Consider the following 18,032-nt stretch of genomic DNA (forward strand, 5'->3'; position numbering starts at 1 on the left):
CCTGGCCTTGCTTGCCTGCAGTAACTCGTGACTCCCCGTGGGCCTGAGGAGCCTGCGGCGCTGGGGGAGGGCGGGTGCGCCCCCAACCCGGTCTCTTCCCGGCTTTCAAATCAAAGCGGGTACGCCTCCTCCCCGCGAGCCCGCGCCTTGCAGGAACCGGGCTTCTCCCCAGGCGGGGGCACGTGGACTCGCCGGCTGCGTGGTGAGCCGCCCCCACCTTGCGCCGAGGCGCGCGCGCCCCGCACCGCAACCCCCTCACCGCGGGCAGAACCCGGGCTGCGACGCGCGCCCCGCCCCGGCCGCGCCCGCCCGCAGCCGCGCTCCTTCCCTTCCCGCCTCCCCCGCGCGCGCCTCCCCTCGCGCCCCTCCCGCGCCCTACATCCAGCGCCCGGCTGAGGGGGCTCAGTCCGCAGCCGCGCCGCCGCCGCCGCCGCGCCTCGGCCTCGGTGCAGGCAGCGGCCACAGACGCCGAGACAGCTGCGCGGGCGAGCATCCCCAGGTAGTAAGCTCGCGTCCTCGCCCTGTGAGCGTGCGTGCGTGTGTGCCGCCCGCCCGGCAGCCCGCGTCCCGGGAGAGCCATTGCCCTCCTGCCCCGCCGCCCCGCTGCCTGGCCTTCTAAGGCTAGCTACCTGCGGCCACGGGCCTCGGCGGCCTCGCCAGGGCAGGGGGCTGGGGACGTCACGGGCTGCCGGCTATGGATCCAGGGTTGGGAAGTGCCCTCGGGTGGGTGCCCGGCCTCCCCTGGGCTTTCCCCCCCCAAAGGGCTGGGGGAAGGGGGTTGTATGGGGGGCGGCAGTGAAAGGGGAACGTTTTATGCGGAGGTGGGGGAGTGAGGAGGGGGGGGTCTCTTGATTTTCTCACCAAGAATGGTGGGCAGTGGGTGTGGGGCGAGGTGGGGGCCCCTCTTGACAAAATTTTCGACAAACACAGCTAGTGGACCTTGGAGGGAACCAGGAAAGCCAAGTGGAGGGGGTCCCTTGGCTTTCTCCATTAAGGATGGCAGGGGATTGACAAGGGGGTGGTTGGTCTGGGTGCGTTCAGAGATAGTGGCTGGGTGGGGGACGTGAGAGAGTAGAGGTGAGAGGGCTGGACTCTGCTTGCCTGTAGGTCTTCGGGGATGTTGGGGGGTGTGGTTGGAGGAGTGGGGGTGGTGTGTGGAGGGAATGCAGAGGCTGGGGGAGGGCCCGCGGTGAGTCTCTTCCCCCAGGGCCTGGCGGGGGTTTGGCGAAGGAGGGTGGGGAGAATGGAGGATTTCAGCACCAGAAGAACCTGGAGAAGCCCGAGGAGGAAGGTTCTCTTGCGGGGTTGAGCCTTAGAAGGAGGATTTTCAAAACTGCAGGGTGTGACCTTTCTGGCGCGCAAAGCCTGAAATCATTACAAGATAGGTTCTAATGTAGGCTCTGGGAAAAAGGTTTCTGCTTTCGAAGTTTCTGTTTCTCTTCCTCTCCACCTGTTCCTGGCCCTTCAGGTCTAGACCGAGTCTCAAAATCAGCCAAAGGCAACGGAAAGACTTTGTGGGGCGTGTTCGGTGCTGTGTTACTTTCTGCATTTCACAGTTTTTGAAAGGGCAAGAGATAGCATCGTAGCAGGTTTCTTAGCTTCCAGAAGAGCCGAAATAATAGAAAGAACGTACGTCTTTGCCACTGGAGTAAATGTGGTCCCTTGTACTATTTAAATAAGTTCATTGGGATTATCTGAGCCTCCTGTGATTTTGAAGTTGGAATAGATCCAGTTCTCCTAATTGTAGCTGTCATTTTGTAATTCTTGCCTGGGTTGTCAAATCTATGGTGTGGTTCTAGAACACTAGGAATTTCGTTATCTTGATGGAGACGGGTTTAATATCAATGTTATGTTGTTCTTTGGAAATTGGTTGAACATTTGCAGAATAGCACACGTGTTAATTATGGGCCCCTGGAGATTTTGCAAAGCCTCTCCCCATTCTTTAGAGTGAAGAAGCAAGGGTTGCTGGGTTGCAGGATCATTGCTCATGTTTGCTTAACATGAACACACATGGAGGAGACATTGGCCTGCAACGTAGCAAGGCTACACTGCTTTTCCATTTTAGTTATATAAGGTTACAATCGAGTCTTTACGTAGTCTTTTAAGAATTCTTGTTTGAACAGTTTGAAGGTTGATGATAATCTCTGAGCACCAGAAATTTGTTCTGTTGGGCCATAGTGTGTGCAGAGCACCCCACAATAAATAGTTCAAGACCACCAAGGAGATTTCAAAATTCTAGGCAACTGTTCCAGTGTTTTAATTTTCAGAGAAGGAGCTTTTTTCCCAGTGAAGTCTCTATAATTTTTTTTGGTGGAACTTTAAAAAAAAATGGGTAATATTTAAGTTGCTAAATTCCCTTTGCATAATACCTGAACATTGAAATTAGCACAAATTAAATTAATTGACCACAACTAAACACTTGATTCAAGTTTACTGCTCAGGATAACCTATACATTGCTTCCAATTTTCATATGGTAGGCATGCTGTGCATATTTTTAAAGTAAAGTTTTGCTTTTGTGTGTTAAAAACAGAGTGATGAGGGTAGTTATTTGTTACACGAGTGTGTTGGTGGGAAGTGGGCCTGGGTTTCTCTAGACAAGGGACTGAATGTGGCTTTTACCTGACTTTCCAAGAACCCACTCTTCCTCTTGTGGGCGTGGAGGGACACAAGATGAAGAGATTTCATAAATTAACAAAAAAATTTGTTCCAATGATGTAATTTGTAAGTTGGTTATTCATGTAAGCAATCGAACTCTATGTCTAAGTCTGGCCATTAAAAAAGCAGGTTGGCAGGTGGTGGAGCAGCAGCAGTAGGGCAGTAGCGTGCAGAGCTGCCCCTGGTTCCTCCTCCCTACAGCCCTCCCTTGCTTCCCTCTCCCGTGCCAGCAGCACTGTTTTTTTTTTTTTTTTTTAAAGATTTTATTATTATTGGAAAGCCGGATATACAGAGAGGAGGAGAGACAGAGAGGAAGATCTTCCGTCCGATGATTCACTCCCCAAGTGAGCCGCAACGGGCCGGTACGCGCCGATCCGAAGCCGGGAACCAGGAACCTCCTCCGGGTCTGCTAAGGATGCAGGGTCCCAACGCATTGGGCCGTCCTCGACTGCTTTCCCAGGCCACAAGCAGGGAGCTGGATGGGAAGTGGAGCTGCCGGGATTAGAACCGGCGCCCATATGGGATCCCGGGGTGCGTTCAAGGCGAGGACTTTAGCCGCTAGGCCACGCCGCCAGGCCCAGCATTGGCTTTTATAACCTGGTGGGAGTTGAACCACTGTTCCTTGTTGCTTGAACTTTAGGCCGTATCTATTTGGCTGCTTTCCCTCACTTGTGCCTATAATTATTTTGTTGTTCATTAAACTACCCAGTTGCTTTTAGGGTAAAAGGGAGATGACTGTAGTAACTGTCTCTTAAAATTTCTCTTAAAAGATTTTTTCTTTCAGCTAAAATTTGATGATGACAAAGAAAGCTGTTTTTTTTTTTTTTTTTTTTTTGGTTAGAAGAGTACTTCATTGGGTAGAATATATTAGCTCTTTGATTTGTTTAAGCAACGTATTCTGAGTTACCACCTCTGTGTTGGATACAGAACAGGTAAGAAATGGATCTTGACATTCTGGTGCAGTTACTGAAATGGAAAACAGTGGGGCTTGTGCTGAGGGAGGGCTAAGTTGCCTGTCACACTGCCATCCCATTACAATGCTGTTTCCAGTCGTGGCTACTCTGTTTTGATCCAGCTCTTGGCTGTTGCGCTACGCCCATGTGCAAGACTGAGAGTTCTGACTCCTGTGTGTGGCGTGACCCGGCCCTGGCTGTTGGGGCCATATTGATACTGAAGCAGAGGATGGAAGATATCTGTTTTTCTCCCTCCCTTCCTTTACCCTGCCATTTAATTTAAAATAAATAAAAGATTTAAACAAAGAAAAACTGAAAGTTGTGTATAATCAGGAGTTGAAGTCTTTTGGACATTAACACAGAATCATTATGTACATTAAATGTGGTTCAATCACGCAGTGAAATGATTTTTTTTAAGATTTATTTTTCTTTATCTGAAAGGCTGAAGGGCAGAAAGGGGAGAGACAAAAAGGTCTTCTATCCATTGGTTCACTCTCCAAAAAACCACAGTGGCCAGCCAGGGCTTGGACCAGGTCAGAGCTAGGAGCCAGGAATTCCGTCAAGGTCTTACATGTGGATGGCAGGGAACCAAGTCCTGAGGCCATCTCCCACTGCGTTTGCAGCTGCGTTAGTAAGGAGCTGGATTGGAAGTGGAGGAACCAGGACTGAAGCCAGTGCTTCTGTACGGGATGCTAGCATTGGAAGCGGCAGCTTAACGTGTTGTCACGGCACTATCATTCCAGTGGAGTCATTTCTTTCAATGATTTATTTACTGCTTAAGTTCTATGCGTTACAAACGAAGACATTTCTAGTGAGTGGACACCCCATATCTGTACATTTTATATTCAACCAACCATTCATTGGAAATATTTTAGAGAAGAATAGCTTTTGCACTTAACAGGTAACAGACTCCGGTTACTGTGACAGCTTTCCTTGTCAGTATAAATAGCTTGTTCCACAGCATTGACATGCATGAGATATTACAAGTACAATAGGGATGATTTAAAGTTTATGGGAGGATATGCATAGGTTATTTACAAATGCTATGCCATTGTAGACCTTTGAGTATATACAGATTTTGGTGATTGTGGGGCATCCTAACTAATTCCGTGGAGATACTGAGGAAGGACTGTGATATGGCTTATTAGTTATTTTGGGGTGTATGATCCTTTTACTTCCTTTTTATTTTTGTTTAAATATTTATTTATTTGTTTGAAGGACGGAGATCTATGCTACAGCCACCAGGACAGGGCTAAATTGAAGCCAGGAACCAGAAGCTACCCCTCACCCCTCAGGTCTGTGGGGAGGGCAGGAAGTCAAGTACTTGGAATAGCATCTGTTGTTTCCCAGGACATTAGCAGGGAGCGGGATCAGAGATGCAGATTCGCTAGGTGCCCTAGTGTGGGATATGGGCATCATAAAACAGTGGCTTAACCTGCCGCATCGTGACACCTCCCTGGTTTTTGTTTTGTTTTTATTTGGAACGTAACTGTGCATGTAAGAAAACTTTCTGATGTAGTAAAACTCATTAGGTAAACAGGATGTTACAGAGCACCTGGCTTAGAAGAGAAAATTGGAGTGCAGAGAAGGGAGGAGGGAGGTAACTGTTAAAAAAGACTTTTTATTTTTATTGGACAGGTAGATTTATAGAGAAGATACAAAAAGATCTTCTGCCCGCTGCTTCACTCCCCAAATAGTTGCAAAGGCCGGGGCTTAGCTGATCTAAAGCCAGGAGCCAGGAGCTTCTTCTGGGTCTCCCATGTGGTTGCACGGTCCTAAGGCTTTGGACCATCCTCTACTTCTTTCCTAGGCCACAGTCGGGGAGCTGCACGGGAGGTGGAACAGCTGGGACCCAAACCAGCACCCGTATGTGATCCCAGCACACGCAAGGCAAGGATTTAGAACCTGAGCCTTAACGCTGGGCCTGGAAGGTAACTTTTTAACTTAGGCAGTGGCTGGGAAGTCTGCACACCCCATAGTGCTGGGCTGTTGAAGACCTGGGAGAGGGACCTGCGTGTTGGATATAAATTGCTTGCTATAACTTCTGTGGATGTGCTTGCCAATCAGACTGATGAAAAGTAGTCTGCTTTAACTGTATTTACTGAATCTAAGTCCATCTCCTGATTGGACAGATAAGGATTTCTCCCACAGTGCATATTGATAGAATACACTGTGATAATTCCATACGTATGTACAGTATGTAAATCACTTTGATCCAAAGTACATGGGGGAATAGCATGTTTGTTGAAGTTTAAATTCAGCATTGTATCACCGTGTATAATAGTGAGTTAGACATAGCCAGCATCTCTTCCCGAGACTTAAAGAATCTTCCGTTGGTCCATTGACCCCTCCCACTATTACCTTTCTCTAGTTGGCTTTGAATTATGGGCAGTAATAGATAAACAGAAAAGCCTGGAAGTGTAGTATTACAGCATACTTCAAGTGAGCCTTTGATTTTCTGCAGGGCTGTCTCCAGAGGTCTTGGAGAAGTCCTGAATTTTTGTATTGGTGCTGGTGGTTTTCAACCATAGTGATTATAGTGTTCAGATCTGGGATGGTGTGTAAACATCTTCCAATACGCAGAGAAGTGTTCCACAATGAAAAAAGTCAGTCGGAAATACCAATGATGAGGTTGATGAGATTTCTTCAACATAATGCAATGAAACTTTACTTCTGGAGAGTAGAGAACAGTGGCAGAGCCTTTGATGTGGTTGAGTAGTTGATTGGGTTCAACTGACTAGCCTTAAAAGTGGTTTCTGTACTCCAACCTGAATAATTATAAAGAGTAATAATAGCTGCAGGTCAATGGGGTTTATCCTATGTATTATGTTTTTTTTTTTTTTATTGGAAAGGCGGATGTACAGACAGGAGAGATAGAGAGGAAGATCTTCTGTCCGATGGTTCACTCCCCAAGTGACCACAATGGCTGGTGCTGCACTGATCCGAAGCCAGGAGCCAGGAGCCTTTTCTGGGTCCCAAGGCTTTGGGCCATCCTCGACTGCTTTCCCAGGCCACAAGCAGGGAGCTGGATGGGAAGCAGGACCCCTGGAATTAGAACCGGCGCCCATGTGGGATCCCGGTGCGTGCAAGGCGAGGACTTTAACCACTACACTATTGCACTGGGCCCATATGCATTATGTTTGATTTTACAAATTAGGAACCAGACTCAGGGCAGATAGCACTGTGTGTGCTAGGTCTCGCAGCTGGTCAGGCTTCGAAGTAGAACTCAAAATTAAGTTCATCTTACTCCCTTGGAACGTAGCAGCCTCATGCTGTTTCCTTTGAGACATGCATTCAACACTCTTAGCAAACTGAAAATTACTACATGTCATATATACTGTTGAGTTTGCTTGAAAGTAATTAATACCATGTGTGTGTTAACATTTTACCACATATGTATAATCAGTGAGGAGTAGGGGGTTAAGGATAACTTACTGCACTTCCAAGAATTATACAGGTTAAAAAAGCACCTGCTATCTAATTTGATTTGCACAGAAACACTTTAGAATGGTTATGATGCACATTTTTTATATAAGAGTGAGAGAGGAACTTAAAGTACTCCGTATTGAACAGTTAACATGTGGTAGAATTTGGTTTTGGATTGATATTCATGATTAAGCCATTGTCCTTTTTGCTTGCTCCTAAGTTTGGAGGTGAGCTGTTGAATCTGCTGATGAGAGCAAAATAGCTGGTTTGGGGGTAAAAAGTCTATTTCAGAAATAACATATTGGGGCTGATGTGATAGATCAATTGGCTAATCCTCCACCTGCAAGCATACTATAGGGGTGCAGGTTCATGTCTTGGCTGCTTCACTTCCCTCTTTGGGGCCTGGAAAAGCAGTGGAGGATGGCCCCAAAAGCCTTGGGACCCTGCACCTGTGTGGGAGACCCGGAAGAAGCTCCTCAGTTCTGGCTTCGGATTGGCTTAGTTCTGGCTGTTGCGGAATATCTCTCTGCCATTCCTTCTGTATGTAAATGTGTCTTTCCAATATAAGTAAATAGCTCTTTTTAAAAAAATAATAGATAACATGTTGTAGTGGCTAGCTTAGTGTGTTAAGCTGTTGCTTATGATTTCGGTGTTCTATATTCAAGCACACATTTGAGTCCCAGCCTCTCCACTTCTGCTTCAGCTCCAGGCCAGCGCGCCTGGATAAAGCTGCAGATCATGACTCAAGTGCTTCCTTGCGCCCCATGTGGGAGTCACAGGTGGATTTTCCGGCTCCTGATGTTGATATAGCTAGGCCTTGGCTATTGCAGCTCTGCGGAGGAAACCAGCTGATGGAAGATAGTCTCTCTGTGTCACTATCATTTTTCTTTCCAAATAAATAATATATAATAAAGAAATAACAGGTAGAAGACAGGTTATACTATGTTTGGAGAATGGAGTGGTGAATTGCTGTACCTTCCTCAACTGGTGAGAATTTAGTTCAACCTGAAATTTTTCTACAGATCTATCTTTTTAATTAACTTTTATTATTATTATTTCATTTTATGACTACAGATGTTTTCAGGTTGAGACTGTGACTGTCATTTTGAAGAACATTTTCTATGTTACCTGAAGTTTTGAGTCAGTGCTTTGATAATCAAAACCTTAAAAGTTAGCTAATTGTGTTTATAGCGTTTCAGCAGCTGACCTTTGACCTTTCTTAAGAGAGTTCTGTAGAACTCAGCAAAGACAACATTTGGTTTTATCTTCTTTTTACACAGTTTAAACGTTTGTGCTTGCTATGGAAGTTGTTTTTATAGTAAATATAAACAATTCATTTTTTCATGTTGTGTGTGTTTTGTTTCAACATCTAAATATTATTTTAACATTTGATGTGTTCTCTTTTAAAGCATAGAAAGAAAAAATGTTAAAAACCCAGTCCAGTAATACCAGTAACAATTATATTTTGTCTGGAAGACAGTTTATGTGTCTGTGGGCAGAAAAAGGACCTTGTGTTTCATTTCATTTACTTTAAATTGGAAAGGAATTTAAATCATGATTCTCAAGGGCCCAAATGCTGAAAAAAATTGTTATTTAGATAAAATAGACATTTAGATTTCCACAAAGGATTGTGAGCCGTAGATTCTGATTATAATAATGATGTCCTGTTTCTAAATACACCAGTCAGCCACTTGGATAATCAGCTGTTGTGTGTAGACATCCATGGTGCTACTTTTTTTTTAAAGATTTATTTATTTTTATTACAAAGTCAGATATACAGAGAGGAGGAGAGACAGAGGGGAAGATCTTCCATCTGACGGTTCACTCCCCAAGTGACCACAACGGCCGGTGCTGTGCCAATCCGAAGCCAGGAACCAGGAACCTCTTCCAGGTCTCCCACGCGGGTGCAGGGTCCCAAGGTGTTGGGTCGTCCTCGACTGTTTTCCCAGGCCACAAGCAGGGAGCTGGATGGGAAGTGGAGCTGCTGGGATTAGAACTGGTGCCCATATGGGATCCTGGGGCTTTCAAGGCGAGGACTTTAGCCGCTAGGCCCGGTGCTACTTCTTGATTTGGTCTTCCTCCATTGATGAGAAAGCCGATGTGGGCGATCTGATAAGATTTGAAGAATGCATAATCCCTTCTAAGATTGTTTTTTTTCAATGACATAAGTTGATTTTTCATTATAGGAAGGCACAGATAATATGGAGAAATCTCAAGACGAAAATAAAGTAATAGGCCAACACCTAGAAATCGTTGAGAGTGGTTCATATGTCTCTTAAATATGTAGTGATGTTTTTAAAGATTGATCTGTAAAGCAGAATGACAGGGAGAGAAGGATGCATACACACAAACACACACACATATATACCTTCTTTTTTTGGTCATTATTTTTTGATGCAGTTTAGTTTGCGCTGGGGTCTCCCTTCCCCCTCTCCCACATTCCCTCCCCTCCCCTCTTTTCTCCCCTCCCGTTTCACAATGTGTGTCTTTCATGAAATTTCCCAAATCCATCATGCTGCCTCTGGAGTGTCTCCCAATCATGTAGGAAACTGTCAGCCATTTCATGGTGAGTTCATTCTTATATCCAAGGGTCCCAATGAAGGTACAGTGAGGACTAGATCTTCGTTATTTCTGGGCAGTAGGAATAACAGTGATAAAAAGGACATTGACCATTTCAATCACAATACCTTCTTTTTTTTTTAAAGATTCATTTTTATTGGAAACACAGATTTCTAAGAGAAGAGACCAAGAGAAAGAATTTCCATGCACTGGTTCACTTCGCAAGTGGCCGCAATGGCCGGAGCCGAGTTGGTCCAAAGCCAGGAGAGCCTGGAAAGCCAGGAGATTTTTGGGGTTTCCTAAGCGGGTACAGGGTCCCAAGGCTTTGTGCCATCCTCCACTGCTTTCCCAGGCCATGAGCAGGGAGCTGGATGAGAAGTGGGGCAGCTGGGGTAGGAACAGGCGTCTAAATGGGATCCTGGGGTTTGCAAGGTAAGGATTTAGCCATTAAGCTATCACACCAGGCTCTCATATACACTTTCTATAGGCTAGTTCACTTCCCAGATGCTTGGCTATAACGATCAGGGTTGAGCCAAGCCAAAATCGGGAGCTAGGAACTTCTTCTAAGTCTCCTGCATGGACAGCAGGGCCATCTATCTGTTCTCTCCCAGTGTCATTAGCAGGGAGCTGTATCAGAGGTAGTGAGACTTGAACTGGCACTCCCATAGGGGATGCAGGCATCACAAGCAGTGACTTAGCCTCCTTTGCCACAGTGCCAGCTCCAGGGCACAATAATTTTAAGATGGTGGACCCAAGTTCACTGTGCTGTCAAAAGAATCTTGAAGCTGGTTCCCTCAACTTTTCTCTTCTACCCAGTTGATTAATAGAATTTTATTGCTGTCATTACCTTACCCTTGCCACTTCTATTTTATGCCTGATCCAAGGTTATATGTGTTTTTGTTATTAAACTAAAACTTTAGAATTGCGTAGCCTGATGCCAGTCACTGAGGAGAGAGAAGGATGACCAGCTTCAGGCGTAGTTGGTGGTACTCAAACCTCAGATTCAAAGCGGTAGGCATTTCGCTGATGACGCAGAGACCCTGGCCTTGGGGTCTAGCAGAAATCTCAGGAGTTCCAGGTATCTACCGTGCCCTGAGGAAGGTTCTGCAGCAGAATGAGCAAAACATACCTAGGTCCAGAGCAAACAACAGAACCACTTTAACTTTTCGGTCTTCCCCATACATAAGTAAATGCGCCTTTTCTGCCTGAAGACTCCTCCAATTGTGACTTTTTGGTGACTTGCCCCTCGAAAGAACAAGCTTGCGTGATGGCAGTGCATCAGCTGCGGTGAAGGATACCAGAAGGCCAAATCATTACTAACCTCAGAAAACAGTTGGAGCAGTTGTGGACAGTACAGGGATTGTTCGCATGCTTTTGCTGTACTGAAACTGAACATTGGTGGTGGGGAACCTTTCATTGCATGTAATCCTGAGTTGGAATTCCCCTGGGCTACACAGCAAGTGTCAACTACCAAGGCTTATAACATGTCTACAGGTGCAAAAATGAAAGACAGCTTGGCGAATCTTTACATACAGTAGCCCGGAGAACGCCAGTTAGGGCTGTTGCTTCATGAGAAGCATTTTTTTAAATTATAACGTTACATTTCTGTTGAAATTGTAGGAAAACAAGTTTAAAGATTACATCGGTTCCCAGTACTTAAGTAGGAAGTTAAATTTTAATGAATGCTGGCAGTGTGATGTCATTGAAACACACAAATTGTTTAATCTGGCACCCACTCAGAAGTTTCTTCAGCTTTTCTTCCCTGTTTCCCTGCCTCTTAACTTCTTTGTGTAGCTGTGTGGGTCTCCATAGGGTGTGTCTCACTCTTACGATGACTTTTTCTTTTTGTCCCAGGCTCACTGTGTGCCCACGTCTTCTCAGCACGTTCATCTGCTGCTGTGTTTTCCCCAGATAACTCATGGTTTCTGCTGTTGTAAGCCTAATTTGGGCTGATCTAGAGAAGCTGATTTTGAGGGCATGTGCCATTCTATACAGGAACGTCACTGACAGATTAGAATTAAGCAAAAATGCACGTGCAGATTGCATTGGCTGCTTATACAGTTACTTAACGCCTGGTTGTTTCAGTCAACAGTAGAACACGTGTAAAATGGTGGTGCCATAGGTTGTAATGGAGCTGAGAAAGCACTCCTCATTCAATATTTTTTACTGTCATTTTTTTGTTGTGTTACAGATCCTTGCAGTATTCAGTACGGTAATGTACAGGCTTGTCGCCTGAGCCGTGGGCTATACTGTGTGGCCTAGGTGTGTAGCAAACTGTACCACCTCGATTTGTGTTAAGTACAGCCTGTGTTGTTCCTGCAGTCACTTAACACATTGCTCAGAATACGCTTCCCACCCCCTGCCTTTAAGGACAGGATAAGGACACAAACTGTGTGTGTGTGTGTGTGTGTGTGTGCGCGCGCGTGCACGCAATGTTTTCATTATTTATTTGAAAGGCAGAATTACAGAGGTAGAGTGGGGAGAGAGAGAGAATATCTTCCATCCATTCACTCTCTAAATGACTGCAGTGTCCATGGCTGGGCCAAACCAAAGTTAAGAGCTTCCAATTCTGTTCGGGTCTCTTGCAAGGGTGGCAGGGCTCCAAATATGTGGGCCGTCTTCCGCTGCCTTTGAACACAAATTACTGCTTCTTTTAATACCAGGGCCCTAGCAAATGTTAAGCTACATGAAATAATGAATATGGGTACTCCTCACCAAGGACTTACTGTTTGAACAAATGGGAAAATGTACCCTTGCCGGCGGGTGTGGTTTTAAGTAGTTCTTTGCTCTGTTCCTCATTATTGCCCTCTAATTAGTATATGCATTATCAATAAGTGGCCAGCTCTTTCCTGCTTCCTCTAGCACACTGTATTTCTCTTTTGAAAAGGAGTTTTCCTCTTGATATAAACCACTAGGTTGACTTGCACTTCATTTTTGGACCTCTATAGCTGCTGTACACACTCATAGAAGGTGCATGTAGACTATTTTTAATGTGGTGAAGCCTACAGGAAAAAAGAATACTTGGAATACTAAGTCTTCCCTGTCAGCACTTCACTGTGTAACTGATATATCATTTACCTACTTAAAAACTCTCTGGCTGTTATAAATATTCCAGTAATCAAGTTTTTCATGGCCATACTTCATTTTTTAAATTTTAGCTCATAACAAAAGAATTAAATATACATCTTTATGTTACCAGGTGATGTCTCAATACATGTACAGATTGTGTAATGTCTAACCACAGTCTGCATGGCTGTGTCTTCAAATTTTTAATGTTTCTTTCTGATGAAAACATTCAGAACTCTTCCAGAGTTTTGGAAAGTGTTTGAACCTGTGGCTCATTAAACTAATGAACGATTTACATCATAATAATCTCTTCGACAAAGCAAAAAGCAATTCAAATGGTCTAGGGGTGAGATGATTTACTCCTTAGGATTTTCTTACAGGACATTAAAAACCGCTTTAACGTGTCATAAAATGCACAGCACAAAGAATGAACACTAATATAAGCTATGGATGTTTTTTTTTTATATATATATTTATTATTTAACTTCAGTAATTACATTGTATTATGTGACACAATTACATAGATACTTGGGTTCTCCCCACCCCTCCCCAAACCCTCCCACCATGGTGGATTCCTCCACCTTGTTGCATAACCACAGCTCAAGTTCAGTTGAGATTCCCCCATTGCAAGCGTATACCAAACATAGAGTCCAGCATCTTATTGTCCAGTCAAGTCCAACGGCTTCTTAGGTATACCCTCTCTGGTCTGAAGACAGAGCCAGCAGAGCATCATCCCAGTCAATTGAAAGCTCCAACATACCATCAGCAAAAATTTACATCATTATGGAATTAATTGACATAGTAATGAGTAACCAACATGTTAAAAGTAAATGCGAGTTCCCAGTCACCTTCTGTGACCACCTCACCTATACTTCAATCTTAGTTTATACACAACATATAACATTCAAAACATAACATGTTATACATAACATCATATCATCTTAAATTAAGGCAAACATGTGGTATTTAACCTTTTGGGATTGGCTCATTTCCCTTAGCATTATGGTTTCCAGTTTGGCCCATTTGGCCACAAAGAACTGCATTTTGTTTTTTTTAATAGCTGAGTAGTATTCCATGGAGTAGATGAACCATAGCTTTCTTATCCAATCCTCTGTTGATGGGCATTTTGGTTGCTTCCATGTTTTTGCAATTACTGATTGTGCTGCTATGAGCATAGGAGTGCATGTTGGTTTCTCATAGAACAAGTGTTCTGGATATATTCCTAGGAGTGCTATTGCTGGATCATACGGTATGTTTAATTTGAGTTGTTTGAATATTCTCCATACTGATTTCCATAGAGGCTGTACCAGCCTGCAGCCCCACCAGCAGTGGAGTAGGGTTCCCTTTTCCCTGCAACCTCGCCAACAAGTGTCGTTGGTGCTTTTATTCATGTGGGCCAGTCTTACTGGTGTTAGGTGGTACCTCATTGATGTTTTAATTTGGATTTCCCTTATTGCCAGGGAACTTGAGCATTTTTTCATATGTTTATTTGCCATTTGGGTTTGTTCCTTTGTGAAGTGTTTGCCCATTTCCCGTGCCCATTTCTTGAGTGGCTTGTTTGTTTTGACATTTTGGTTGTTTTGTAGCTCTTTGTATATTCTGGAGATCAGCCCTCTATCACCTATATGGATGTTTTTTAATGATTTATTTTTTTTTATTGGAAAAGCAGATTTGCAGAGAAGAGGGACATGTATTAATTATTAGCATTAAAAGTGTTGAAGAAGAACATCACACAATGGCCAAAAGATGCAAGAAGAGATCACCTTACTAGTTTGTTATGATGTTTTCTTTTTCATTTCTAAATTTACTTGGTTTTTCTTTTTTGCTTTGCTATCTAGTCTAGCTAAAAGTTTGTTTTGCTCATCATCTTAAAAATGGCTCTTGTTGGAATTTGTAGTTTTTACTTTCAATTCCATTTACTTTTACTGTAATGTTTATCATTTCTTGTGTCCCGTTCATTTTTTCTTTTTTAATAAGTCCTTGAGATGCGTTATTAGGTAATTCATTTCAAATATTTTGATCGTTTGTAAACACCTGCTGTTATAAATGTCCCTTTCAACACTTTTTGCTACAACTTATGGATTTGGATTTTTCGTGTTATTTTCATTTCTTCAAAAAAGTTTTTTTCCTGTTAATTTCTTCAGTGACACACAAGTTATACTAAGTAGTGTCTTTTTGATTTTCTTTTTCATTTCTTCAGTGACATATTGTTAATTAAGTAGCATGTTATTTAACTCCATAGTATTGCAAAGTTTTAAACTTTATTCTTGTTGATTTTATTTTTGGTTTTTCATTTAAGGGCATGTATAGTAGTAACTGTGTAATGGAGACTGTCATATCCAGATGTGAGGATACAATGCAGTGTGCATCTCTACTTCCAGACAAAGATGGACTCCCAATGAGACTGTTAAATATATCTTGATGATAGGATGCTGGACCGGCTTGCCATTGCCCATGCCTACAATGTCAGGATACACTTAAATAGCAGAATAATGGACTTAAGGCTGTTTATGAAGGACTTTACTATTGTAATAATACAGGGGAAATCAGGGATGGGGGGTTGTGGCAGGAGGAGGGAAAATCCCAGAGCCTATGGAATGGTATCAAAAAATAATAAATAAATTTTGAAAAAAATAAAAGAGAACTTAATTACAAAGAAAAAAGATTTATTTATTTTTATTGAAAATGAGGATTTGTAGAGAGGAGGAGAGACAGTGAGAAAGAAAGGTCTTCCATTTGCTGGTTGAGTGCACTCCCTAAATGGCTACAACAGATGATGCTGAGCCATTCTGAAGCCAGGAGCCAGGAGCTTCCTTGGGGTCTTCCACATAGGTGCAGGGTTCCAAGGACTTGAACCATCCTCCACTGCTTTGGCACACCATTAGTGGGGAGCTAGATGGGAAGTGGAGCAGCCAGGACATGAACCAGTGCCCATATGGGATGTTGGTGCTCACAGGTTGAGGATTAATCAGTTGAGCTATTTCGCTGGCCCCAAGCTATGGATTTCAATTCATAATAATAATAACCCATGATATTCCATCATCTTACATGAAGGACTGTTATAGAGAACTTAAATTGAGCAACATATATACAAATTAGGGTAACTATGAAATAAATATGGTGTTGAAATCTTCACAGATTTTAAAAACTTGGGACTTAACCATTTAAAATGGCCTATCAACTTTGACAAATGTACTCCACGTTTGTCACTATGGGGGAAAGTGGAAGGGAGATGGTGAGGAGGAATGTGGGGTCTGAGTGCTTGCCATGCAGTGTTTCTGTTACAACTGTTGAATACATGAAGCTTAGGAATTTGACAAAAATTTGACAAAATTTTTTTACTTTGGGAAAAAAAATTGACAAAAGTCCTTTGTATGTTTTACTTTGGGAATACAAATATCTCAATCCCTTTTTCTTATTACCTTGGAAATTAAGTCAGTGTTTGTTTTCCAGTAAGTGGAAATGAAGAAGAATGCTTCTTGAGTGAGGTGACTGGAGGCCTGCTCCTGATTGAGAAAGTAGGAGCTTCCAGGGGAGTTGGCCAGCACTGAACACTGACGGCTGGCACGGTAGTCAGTGGGCAGGCCAGTGTGTCCACTGCCCTGGGGCTTCTGTTATCTGTCACCCTTGGGGACAGCATACCATCTTTGCAGTGAAGTGGAGTACCAGATTTGACCAATTCCCTGCACTACAATGAAGTGATCTCTTCTTGGACCACTGTAGTGTGGTGTCAGTAGCAACAAGGAGAGTTAGTGAGGTCAAGAAAATTCTCTGAGCCAGTATCCAAGCAATCATTTGGTTTGGGTGAACAAGCATTTATTCTGTGGCTTGTTAAGATAGACCTAACACTGGTAGCTCCTTGCACGTACTGTGTGGCCAGCTCGCTGATAATCATGTATGAAAATACTAAACTGTCACAGGCATTCATGTTAACTATTTTCTGTATATTGAAACTGGGTAACTATGATGAGCAACTACTAGTAGGTATTGCTTTCTTGAGCTAGCTGTGAAAACAGAACTTTCCCTGGCAGGTAGTAGTAAGGGGAGGTTGGCTCTGAGAAGCATGCCAAGACTGAGAAGCAATGAACTAGATGCTGTAGTGATGTTAAAATTACTGGAAGAGGAAGAAAAATGACAAAGCATTGACAGTTGAGAATGTAAGAGAAAAATCACTCAAGCTATGAATGTAGGTCTCCAACATGTGTGTATGCTGGATCTGGGGTAAGACCTGCTGTGCAAGGCTTCATAGGTGATGTTGTTATCCAGAGAAATACCAGTGAAGGCAAGAGTTAGTTACATGATTCACTTCTGCTTAACTTACTAAGCTTTATCTTGCATATCAGAAGTAATTATCCGCGTATGGATCTGTTATGTGTACGTTTTATTATACCTGTTATTTGACATGCTTCACTTATGTTTAAATTTTCCTGCTTGCCTGCTTGGCTGTACATGTGAGGCTGCTTCTGTTAGAAGCAGCTGATTTTTATAATGTATTCACTTTTAAGTCTCACAAAGGAGAAAGGGATAGAGAGGGAACAAATAGTGTCTCCCTGAAGTCACAATTTGTGGTAGAGCCTGGAGGTTCTGTATCACTGTCTAAGATAGCTGGTTACTCTATTCCAGGGGTAAGCCGTAAGGTGACAGCCACTGCATTGCTTTTACTCGTCTTCATAACTGGCACCAAGTCCTGCAGCTGATTTGGCTTCTTAACAGTTCCTGCTGATCAGAAAGATGACCACAGTAGCAGTTTACACAACTCCAAATGCCACTGTTTTACAGCCAAGTCATTCATTCCCCCTAGGTGGTGGAATTCCAGTCATCTTTTTTATCTGAAGGGGATTGGCTCCAGGCCCCTATCATTACCAAAATCTGTGGATGCTCATGTATAACATGGCATGGCATTTATATACACACGTCTTGCACACTTTAAATCATCTCTAGATTACTTACAATAGTTAAGGCAGTGTAAATGCTATGTAAATTGCTGTTAAATTTTATTGTTTATGGGACTAACAACAAGAAAAATCTATGCATGTTCAGTGCAGATCCCTTTTTTCCCCCCAAATAGTTTCCATTCATAGAGAGTTGAGTGCACAGGTGTCTAACCCCTGGCTATAGAGGGATCCCTGTGTGTGGAAGGACTGGGAGATGCAGTTGTCATGGCTTTTGAGTCAGTAATGTGACAGCATCCTTTTGTCCCCTTACTGCTCACTCACCCTTTGGATCCTTGTAGTTCCTTTATTCTGTCTCCTCTTTATCTTAATCCAGATATTTTAGGAATTCTATTAAAGAACTTTGAGGGCCTCAGCACCGAGAGATCATTTGGCCCAAGTATTCATACTACCCGAACAGTGTACTTCTTCATTTTTCTT

At 43.4% G+C, this 18,032-nt stretch overlaps 1 protein-coding gene across 2 annotated transcripts in view; it reads left to right on the forward strand.

Annotated features, from left to right (window-relative positions):
• The first annotated feature begins 367 nt into the window (after window positions 1-367).
• FHL1 (four and a half LIM domains 1) overlaps window positions 368-18,032 on the forward strand; it is a 65,893-nt gene continuing 48,228 nt past the window's right edge. Inside the window, exon 1 of one of the 2 annotated variants that reach the window (XM_058658404.1) lies at window positions 368-502. The gene's annotated coding sequence lies outside the window, so the exon portion shown is untranslated. The remainder of the gene's footprint in view (window positions 503-18,032) is intronic. The other variant, XM_058658405.1, reaches the window with a different exon arrangement.

This window comes from Ochotona princeps, chromosome X (genome assembly GCF_030435755.1).
Source record: "Ochotona princeps isolate mOchPri1 chromosome X, mOchPri1.hap1, whole genome shotgun sequence".
Classification (NCBI taxonomy): Eukaryota; Metazoa; Chordata; class Mammalia; order Lagomorpha; family Ochotonidae; genus Ochotona; species Ochotona princeps.